General features: G+C 47.2%; 1 protein-coding gene across 7 annotated transcripts in view; it reads left to right on the top strand.

The window, feature by feature from the left end:
- The first annotated feature begins 1,186 nt into the window (after nt 1-1,186).
- Nucleotides 1,187-10,853, top strand: part of APBA1 (amyloid beta precursor protein binding family A member 1) — a 203,535-nt gene continuing 193,868 nt past the window's right edge. For 4 of the 7 annotated variants that reach the window (XM_080670111.1, XM_080670110.1, XM_080670104.1 and 1 more), the window contains exon 1: nt 1,711-1,929. The gene's annotated coding sequence lies outside the window, so the exon portion shown is untranslated. Of the gene's footprint in view, nt 1,281-1,697; nt 1,930-10,853 lie in introns of those variants that run through there. The other 3 variants (XM_080670108.1, XM_080670105.1, XM_080670107.1) reach the window with 3 other exon arrangements.

Genomic DNA, 10,853 nt, shown 5'->3' with positions numbered 1-10,853 from the left:
CTTGCTCTGACTTCAGCCCCACCTGGTGGGCTTCTGCACATTTTCTTCTCTCTCCTGGGCAACCTGAAATGGCATTTCCTTGGAAAGCCTTACCTAACCCCGGAGTCCAGATTAGATTTCCCTGGGAACCCTTAGCACCTTTGCAGTGGAGAATTTATCATAGCTGCACTTAATTATTAGTCTGATTGGTAAATACCTGTTTCTTCCAGGGCACTGTGGGCTCTGGGAGAACAAGGACTGTCTCTGGAATACATGCCTAGTAAATATTTACTGAAAAAAAATGAATATGCAATGTCACAGGACAAGCATGATACATCTGTCTGAAATAGAATAGTTCAACTTTACTAAAAGATATTTTGGGAGAAGGGGAAGCTGTTGTGTGTTTTTTTCCTTATTAGAGAAAAAAGATTTATTATGGAGTAGAATGCAAAATTCATACGAATTTTAAAGCTAAAACATATGACTTTGAGAATGCTTCAGGTTACTCCCCCGATTTTTCTGGAGGCATTGTGCTTTGAGTAATATGGAAAGACGGTCTGGTAAAAGATCCATTTCCAACGGATCTGGATCATCAAGGCTCATCTTCATTTTACTAAGAATATGTGCATGAAGAGGGCTTTGCAAAGTATAAGGCTTTGTGTAAATATACTAGTAACTTATTATTACTGAGAAACCTGTGTCCCAACGCGGGGTAGTGATTTGGCTCATATTACCCCGCCAATTACAGGGGAGGCTGGCGCCAGAACCCAGGTCTCCCGTGGCCTGTCCAGAGCACTGCTTTTCATTAAGGCACAGACAGCACCTGCCACCTGGTCCCTGCTTGCAAAGGTCCCCTCCCTCCCTCTCAACCACATCGAGGGCTGATGCCCTAAGCCAGGCTCACATGCGCGTTAAGTTCTGATCAACCGGAACTGAGAAGTGGGCAGAAAAATCAAGTCGAGCTTTTCCTAGCAGCATCATCCAGAAGCTCTCTGCTTTGCCTGCAAGACTGGGCAGTTCCCCTCCAAGGCTGAAAACGCTACCAGCGCTGCTCCGGTCCAAACCCAATAGGCTCGCCCCCTAGCGGCAAAGGCGCCGCACTGCAGTGCCTTCCAGAGACCACGTCAACCCCCTTTTCTGAGGGCGCTCCTGGGGCCGCCGGGCCGGGAGGTGCAGGCAGTATTTAAGGAGCCTGGGAGCGGGAAAGCTCGAAGTAACTAAGGGCTGAGAACACACCGCAGGAGCCGACGCGGCCGCCCTGCTTCGTGGTCCTGCAGCGTGGTCTGTCCCTGCGCTCAGAGGTTGGCCACAGCTGCTGCTTCAGAAACCGGGGACCCCCTTAGGCTGCGGCCGAGGAGGGTGGAGGTCCCCGTTAATCCCCTCGGGGATGCGGCCGCATTTCCCGCCGCGTGCTCCCAGCCTGGAGCTGGAGGAGGGAGGGGGATCTCAGGCGACAGGCGGGGTGCGAGGGGCGGCGAGAGGTACCAGCGCCCCGCACGCCCACCCGCACCGGGGCTGGGGCTCTGCGGGCCGGCGCTCAGTGGAGGACACCGCCCCGCGGCCTCGGGCTCGCGCCGCGCGCGCACGCGGGTGGGCGTGGGAGGCAGGGGCGCTACTAGCACCGGGCGTGTGCGCGCGCTCCCCCCGCGCGCCCTCCGGAGCAGGCGGGCCGGCTCGCCCGGGTGCGCGTCACGCGGGGCGGGAGGGTGGGGAGAAGGGGGTGGGGCCGCGGGACCGGAGGGGCCGGAGCGGCGGCTGCGGAGCCCGAGCCGGAGCAGGGCGAGGGCGGCTGCGGTCCCGGCGGCGGCGGCGGCGGCAGGAGCGGCGGGAGAAGATGGTGGCGCTGGAGGTAGGAGCGCCTGGAGCGGAGCTTTATTCCCTGGCTTGGCACCCGCGCGGTCAGTAGCGCCGCCTGCTCCCGCGGGCCCGCGGACCCAGCTGTCAGGCAAGGTACCACCGCCTGGGAGGGGTGGGTGAATGGGGGTGCCCGGCCGTGATGCCGCCCCCGACGGAACCGGAATCCTCTCCGAAGAGCGCCCACGGGTGCAAGAGGGGCTGCGTGGAACAATAGTGCCCACGAGCGGGGACAGCCGGCGACATCCAGGGGGCAGTTCCTTTAGCCACCGAGCCAGCGGGGCGGGGGAAGGGGGAGTTGAAGGTAGGAACGCCTGGGGTCCTGGAGACGCGGGGCTTTGGGGGCAGCGGGCAGGCATGATGACAGACGTGGCAGGAGTGTGTGTGTGTGTGTGTGTGTGTGTGTGTGTGTGTGTGTGTGTAAAAGGTACAGCCAAAGGGATTGGGGAGGGGGGAACCGAAGGTGCTGGGGGATGGCATTTCAGGCATCCCTGCTAGGATCCCTCATCTCTCCACTGACTCTGAGGGAGCAAGAGTATGTGATGGCAAGGATGAAGTGGGCAGGATGCACTTGGTGTGTGAGTGCGGAGGGAGTCCGCAGGGCAGGGGCGGGTTTGTAAAATCCCGTGTGAGAGTGTGTGTACTCGTGTGGTTGCATCCACGCTCCGCCAACTGCGCTCCGAGCCTAGCGGTCTGCGGGAGCCCTGACTCGCTGTCACCGCCGGCTGTGGGACAGCGTCTGTTATTCTGACCCAGCAACTCTGAGCACGGTCTCTGTTCTGCTCCTGCGTGTGGATGGCCGGGTGTAGGGATTCTCGCTTGCCTTTTCTCTGGCCTCTGGACACGGGGATGTGGAAGTGTGCACGGGGCTTTGGGCGCATGGCAGGGAAATGGGATCATGGTTACCCACTCTGGGCTTGCAGGTGTCCCTGGTTTTGAAGGGAGCCTCTGTCCTGTGACACTTCTTTCCTCAGCCCCTGCTCCATAAGGGTCTCAGCCGCCCTGACTCTGCAGTTTCCATTGTTTATCTTGTGTCTGAGCTGGAGGAGAAGGGTCTTGAATGGCCACAGTCCTCTCTCAATCCCCACAACTTTCAATGTCAACTAGACCTTCCCACTCCACATTTAAACGCTGGAAACCTAATGTCTGAAGAATGGGTGGTCTTTCTGCTGGTTCTTGTAGAATGAACTCTGGAGGTTTGTGTAGAGAGATTTGGTCAGGGTGGAGGTGTGAAAAAGAAGAAAAAGATCGTACTGAGCAATGTTTGGTACCCCGTGGGTCACCTAGGCAGGGCGTTTTCCTCAGGAAAAGGGATACTTCATTTCTATTGCTTGAGACATCCACTCTCCCAGCTTTCACAATGGCTAGGTGGTGCCACATATCATTGGGGAACTGAAATCCCCCAAGACCCAAGGTGATGGGGTCCCAGGTGGGTGAACCTGCTTTCCCATCCGTGTAGCCTGTGAATAGGGAATTTGGCAAATGGCAGGCCAGCAATAAGTCACTCAGTGGGAACCAGGACCAAGAACTGAATCTAGATCCTGTAGCTGTTTGATTGTCTCTGCGTAATAAAGACAGGCTTGCGTGGGGTCGGGAGAGAGGAAGCAAGAGAGCATATTCGTATGTGTGCCCACTGCAGTTTGACTTCCCAGCGCCTGTCTGTCTCCTGTGGTATCTGTGGGAATGAATACACCTTTAATTTGATATATTGATACTTCCTTATTAAAATTCGGTGTGACTAGATTAACCTGTGTAGCACATATTTGAACTATAACATCTGAAATTCCACTGCATTGCTGTCAGAATCCAAACTGGCTGCCCGGGTCCTCTTGGTAGCACTCAGAGCCACACAGATAAATATCCACCACATTGGTATCAGAGGTTTCTTTCTTTTTCTTTGAAAACAAAATTTGTTTAATTTTAGCAAAAGTTACATGATATCATTGTCTACCCACATGTGTTTTTTTCTCCCCAGTTATCTTCTCTTTATTAATGATGATCGATAGACCAGGTGCTCTTGAAACTGTGAACATTAAACTTCCCTATGTCCTTCAAGTCAAACCTTCTAAAATTTTAATGTGAGGTTGTTGGAGCTCATCCAGGATTTAAGGATAGATTTATAAAAATGAATTTTGAATCTTAGTTCTTTACTTTCTTATTTGTTCTGCCAATTTCTTTCTGAGAAAAGTACTTAAGGAATTTAAAAGGCATTCTAAGAGGTTGGCTTTCTTTTTTTTTTTAAGTTATTGTGTTTATATTTGCATGTAAAATCCAGCGATGTAAATGCCTGACAAGAAAGGTTAAGAATATTAGAAATTGCCAAGGTAAATAAACTGGATAGAAGAAGAAGAATTATACAACAGCATAACTGATGTCTCTGGAATTAGTGATTTCCTTTCTAATGCAAATGTGATGATTGTAAAATGCAATGCCTGGCTTTTCTAAAGGTTGGACTAGCGAGGTTATTGCGGCAGCATGAATCCTGTAATTCAGTCTAGGACACAGTTGTACCTTTTGTTGTAGCCTGCAGCCAGCCATTTGTTTTAGATGGATGTGTTCTCTTCACCTACAGCAACATTAATGCTTTTCTTTTTCATTATTGCATCTCTTAAAGAAGTTTGTTCTTCAGAAGACTTGGAAATAAAAGACATTAGCAAACTGACCTGTGGGGCCAAAAGGGATAAACTATGGGGGAGATGGGACTTGTATTCTATAAGGGAAAAGTGATTGTTGCTAAACTTGAGATAATTTCAAGCCTAAAAATCCATAGTTAACCCTTTGGGTTACCATCATGAACTTTCAAATATTTGTGAATTGCCTACTACATCTCAGGCACTGGATACCTTTGGAAAGGGTTTGGGAGATGTTGGGAGAGCTAGAAATTTGAAGAATAAGGAAATTTAGATCCTGCTCAGAGGAAGTTCATGGTCTGGAAGGGGAGACAGGGCATGTTGCATGTAACTATCTATAAAAATGTTGGAAAATGCTTAAGAAGCCATATTTCTGCAGTGCTGTTGGAGTTCACAAGATACGCCAATTACTTCAAATGGAAGAATCAGGGAAGGTTACGTGGAAGAGATAGAAGCTGAGCTGGATTTATACAAGTGGCATTTGGGGTGGCAGGGAAGGAGGGGCATACTTGGGGAGGAACCTGTAGCACAGGCCTAGTGGTGGAAAGGTGTGTGCCTGCACAGAGAACAAAGAATGGTGTGCTTTGGCTGAGCACAGGAAATATCAAGAGATGTAATGGGAGAGGTAATGAGTTGAGAAAGAGAGGTTCTTTCAAGATTGTGGAGCAACTTGCATGCAGATTTTATTCAGTAAGTACCAGGGAGCCATGGAAGGTTTCTGAGGAGGAGGAGGAGGGTTGACAGGATCAGATCTGTGCTTTAGAGTGATGATCTTATAGCAGGGAAGTCAAAGGTCATTGTCAGGCTCAGCTGAGAGCATGATTGGGTCACTGTCAGAAGGTTCAAAGGAGGGTGAGAAAGAGAGGCAAAAAGAAATTTCATTTTAGGCATGACAGGTTTGTCCAAGTGAAGGGACTAGAATACAGGTGTTGGTCTTTGGAAAGAGGTTAGAGTTACAAAGAGAGGTTAGTAAGTCATCACTTAAAAGCAATTTTGATGTCTCAGGAATGGCCAGTAAAGAAAATGGAGTGAGAAGAAGCAAAGGGTAAAGGTGGGGTCCTTGGGGGATGTCTGTATGTTAGAGGGGAAGAGGAGAACAATATTAAACAAAGGGCAGCTGGGAAAAAATGGTGGGAGTAGTATGTTGTCATGGAAGCTAGGAAAGGTGAGGGGAGCTACTGATAGCAGCAAAAGGAAGGCCAGCATTATAGGCATCTCATTTGGGCAACTTCACCAGGAAGCTGCAACTGTGCACGCCTCGGGAACAACTGGCCCATTCCCCGAAGATCACCGGAGGAAGGGATCCAACAAAGGGAAGATGTATGCAAGCACAGTGAGGTTGGGGTGACTAGACAAGGTCAGTCAAATCTGGAAACAGAGCTCATTGGCGAGAGCAGGTGGAGCCACTGCAAGTGCATGAAAATTTGGGAATATGTAATCCCCTAAACAAAGGAATTCGAACTCTTGTTCCACTTGACTCTTGGCTCATGGGGCCCTTTTGTTCCTGCTTCCTTGCGTTTTCCGATGTTTCCTCCATAGCCATGTGGCCCTGCGGACCGACATGCAAGGGACTGGTGGACTGCAATGGGGAACACAAACTATGCTAGCCTGATGCTGGACTGGACACTGCTCCAAACTGGAACGGAAACTGGACACTGGCTTTTATTCTAGCCCTATTGAAGGCCCAGCTACACTTCTTTCTTGGCGGAACAAGGGGAAATGGGAATAAAACCGTCTACAATACCTCATCCTTCTGTGGGGTCCTTTGGAAATTCTTATTCCAGCGGTATACCAAGAACCCCACTCCCACTGGTAGCCGTACCATCATTCATCACTCATACAGTGGGGGTGAGGTTGCAACAAAGGAAAAACCATTGGCTCTGATGCCTGGCTTTCCCCAGTTATCTCTGAGGTAGGTGGAAGTGGCAGCCAGGCTATGAGAGGTGATGTACATGAACAACAGCGAAGACAGACTTCTTTTTAAATTAGTTAAATGGAATGGGGGAAGGAGAGTTTGATGTGTCCAAGTAATGGCATATGGAGGGAAAGTAGCATTTTTAGTATAGGAAGACTTGAGTCTACATTAAAAGTAGAGGAGAAGAATCTGTTGAAGGTAAGAGAGATTGAAAATGTAAGGGAGAAGCTCAACTGATGAAATGGGATCTTCAAGAAGATGGAAGAAGCACCGTGGATAAAGGCAAAGGAAAGACTCTGGAGACAGAAGCATGGGATTTTGGAGGTGGAACTAAAGGAATTTGGCCATAATATTCTAAGTGTAATGTCAAAAAAAAGATGGGCAGATGAGGAGAATCACAAAGACCGTGGAAATGCAGCAGCGAGTCAGTTAAGGGTGAATAAAAGATTATCATCCAATGATGAGGATCTCCTGCACTTGGAGAGCATGAGTTTGTGTGGAACCCTGTGTAATTAGAGTTTGTCTCCTCCTTATGTAATTTTTGTGATAGTGAGCATTAAATGTTGTTCAGTACATTTGTGGTTCCTCCTTCCCTTAAATTTAATGAAAAGAAAAATATTTACCTTTAAAATTAGCTGAATAAAAGACTCTAGCTGTGGAACATTCCCTGCGACTATTCTCTCTCAGGAGTTGCTGACCTAAATAAATAAAGCTTATGGTAAAATAGTGGCAAAAGCATAAGTGTGTTTAAAAAGATGAGCTTTTCCTATTTATAACAGTAGGATATAGCTTTACAGTGAAGTATAAAGTCGATTTTTCAAAAGAAAAATCAAACATAATGCTTCACCCAACAACATATCCATCAATAAATATGTGTCACATAAATACATAAATAAATTCATTTTTTTAGTAAGGTAGGTATAGTAGCTAAGATTTAAAATTTCAGAGTTTCTTATTTACACTGTGGACATTAAATGAATTGCATCCCATGGCCTTCACAAGTCTATGATAGGATTAAATGATTTTATTTTTTCACACCCGCTACATATGTTGTAGTTTTACCAAAACAATTTTTTTTCACAAAACAATTGTGTACACTTTAGACCAGCCTTGGGCAAACTACGGCCCGCGGGCCAGATCCGGCTGTTCTATCCGGTTCTCTTGCTCTCCCCTCCGCTCCTTTACTTTGAATTTATATTAGTTCACACAAACACTCCATCCATGCTTTTGTTCCGGCCCTCCGGTCCAGTTTAAGAACCCATTGTGACCCTTGAGTCAAAAAGTTTGCCCACCCCTGCTTTAGACCCTTGAGTTAAGGGCTGTGTCGTGATTCCAGACGAGTTTTTTGGAACTTCAACTATGATGGGTGATGATTTTAAGGATCTAATGATGAAATCATTTACTCTTTCTTCCAACAAATGTTCACTCAACACCTTCTCTGGGCCAGATACCCTCTTAGGTGAAAGGGATGCAGCAAGGTGAAGGGGGCATGTGAGGGAGAGTAAGTCCCTGCTGTTGACAACCTCTTAGTGGGAGGAGATTGAAAATAAATAAGCAAATATATAATATGTCAGGTGGTGGTAAGTGCTCTGAAGAATAAAGCAGGGAAGGCAATAGAATGTGACAACGTAGGAGGTGATGCTACTTTACATGGGGTGATCAGGGAAGGCCTGGAGCAGAGAGCTGAAAGGTCTGAAGGAGTGAGCCATGTGGATAACTGGGGGAAGGACCTTCTAGACAGACTATCAAGAGCCAAGGGCCTCAGGGGGGAATGTGCTTGGCATGACTGAGGAACAGCAGAGGAGCCTCAGTGGTTCCTTGCTTCACCTGGCCATGTCCTATGGCACCTGACAGATGGAGCGGTCACTGAGGGACCCTGCAATGAGATGCTTTGCCTTTTGGTTCTGAATCAGTGGCCCACAAAGCTGTATCACCATGTACCACCATTTTGGGGCTGACCTGTGTGTGCTGGGTGTGAGTCAGTGCTGCATTTATAAAAAGATGCTATCCTCAATCAGACATTTAGATTAGAAAACTTGAAGAGTGGCTCTGTCTGGGTGGTGAGAAATACCAGTCAGCTGGAAGTGCCACACACTCTTCTGCTGTCTGTATCTCCTTTAGTTATGGGGCTTCTTTTCTTCCTCCATGTCTCATGTCCCGTTCTCAGGAGTCCCATTCTGAGGCACTGTTTTTTGTTTATCTGGGTATACCCTACAACAGAAATGCTTTTTGCATTAGTATGGGATCATCGAACACTTACTGAAAGAAATGCATGAGACATTTCCAAAGATCTAAGTAATTCAGGTGTAAAGAATGTGTGTAAAGCTCTTTTACTTTGATTTCTACAGACAGTTGTTTTTCAAAGAGAACACAAAATAGCCACAGGATGCTGAAATAATTAATGCATGCAGGGCCTGAGACAAGTAGTTTACTAGTATTTGGGAGGTGATCCTAAGAAGCATAAGAGAGAAGGTGGAAAAATAAGACAAATTTTTGGAGGAAAGAAAGCCAATCAGAGGTAGGCTTGCCCAGTTGATGTGGCTCAGTGGTTGAGCATCGACCTATGAACAAGGAGGTCACGGTTCAATTCCCAGTCAGGGCACTTGCCTGAGTTGTGGGCTTGATCACCAGTAGCGGGTGTGTAGAAGGCAGCTTATCCATGATACTCTCTCATCATTGATGTTTCTATCTCTCTCTCATTCTCCCTTCCTCTCTGAAATATATATTAGAGGCCCGGTGCATGAAATTTGTGCACTGGGAGGGGACCCTCAGCCCGGCCTGTGCCCTCTCTCAATCTGGGACCCCTCGTGGGATTGGCCTAAGCCGGCAGTTGGACATCCCTCTCACAGTCTGGGACTCCTCGCTCCTTACCGCCCGCCTGCTCGCTGCTCCTTACCACTCAGCTGGATGCTCCTTAGCGCTGCCAGGGAGGCAGGAGAGGCTCCTGCCACTGCTGCTGCACTTGCAGGCCACGAACTTGGCTTCTGGCTGAGCAGCACTCCCCCTATGGGAGCGCACTGACCACCAGGGGCAGCTCCTGCATTGAGCGTCTGCCCCCTGGTAGTCAGTGCGCATCATAGCAACTGGTTGTTCTGGTCATTTCACCGTAACAGTCGCTTAGGCTTTTATTATATAGATATTTTAAAAAGAGGTAGGCTAATGAGCAGATTACCATAGTGGGCAAATGAGGCTCCGTTCTGCTGGTCTTGTGTAGAATGAACTTACGATTGTGCACCAAGTTGTGGGCAACCTGGGATGTTTATCCACCACTTAACAATGGGGGCAGAAATTCCCAGCACTTGAAGGCTGCCAACCTAGTTCCAGGGGCATCAGAGAAAGCCCCTGGGCAGATCAGCAGAGAGGCAGAGTGCGCTGGGGGCGGGGAGCGGTTGGTGTGTAGGGGAGCTGTCCATCAACTGTATTCAGAAGTGGGCTGAGGGGACATGAGGCAGGGCAGCACCAGCCTCTGTTTCACATGGCACAGAGAGAGCAGAAAGAATTTTTTAATGGATGAGAATTGGCTTGATAGCAGTTATTGGTTTTTTAACTTGGGAATTTTAATGTATTGCAACAGCGACCTACAGTTCAGTTCACTCACAAGCCAACTATCGACAATCCTCAGTAATCTGGAATGCAGATGACCATGTATGCACATGTATAAAGTACCCTTAATTATAAAGTGGTCCCCAATTTTTTCAGGAGAAGGTTTTTAAAAAGGTTTTATACCAACTAGAATAGATACATTTTCAGGAGGTAAAGCGTGAAATGTCTACTTACATTTATTAATTTACTTGCATATATTGAAAGTCACATTATATAAAATTAATTTAGAAATATGGCATCCTTCTACTTTCACATTCTATGAAATCATTTATTCAAATGTTTCACATACTTCTTTGACTTAAGAGTCTTTTCATTATTAGGCTACTTTTGGCATATTTGTTTCTATCTAACATTTGAAATATTTTTCTTCTTGAATTTCTGTATGATGCTGCTACTACAACCTTTATTCCAAGCACTGTGTGCCCATTCACATAACATAAAAACATTTAGGGTTTTTTTCCTTCTTATAGGTGTTTATTCATGATCTTCACAATCCAGTAGTTCTGTGTGATTTGTATAAGTACATACAATGCAAGCAATTGGCAAAGAATGTTTACCTAAGCTGGTGATGAAATCTTGGCCTGCCTTCCTTCCTTCCTTCCTTCCTTCCTTCCTTCCTTCCTTCCTTCCTTCCTTCCTCTATCCTATTTCAATCATGTGACCTCCATAAGCATCCCTGTCTAGTACTGATTGAGTTTGTTTCAGGCTATCTTCTCCAAATAGTTCTCAAGTAACCTTTTAAAAAAATATATATTTTATTGATTTTTTACAGAGAGGAAGGGAGAGAGAGAGAGAGTTAGAAACATCCATAAGAGAGAAACATCAATCAGCTGCCTCCTGCACACCCACTATTGGGGATGTGCCTGCAACCA

Source organism: Plecotus auritus, assembly GCF_963455305.1.
Source record: "Plecotus auritus genome assembly, chromosome: 5".
Lineage (NCBI taxonomy): Eukaryota > Metazoa > Chordata > Mammalia > Chiroptera > Vespertilionidae > Plecotus > Plecotus auritus.
Note: the sequence above shows the minus strand (reverse complement) of the source record. Positions and strands in the feature narration are given on the sequence as shown.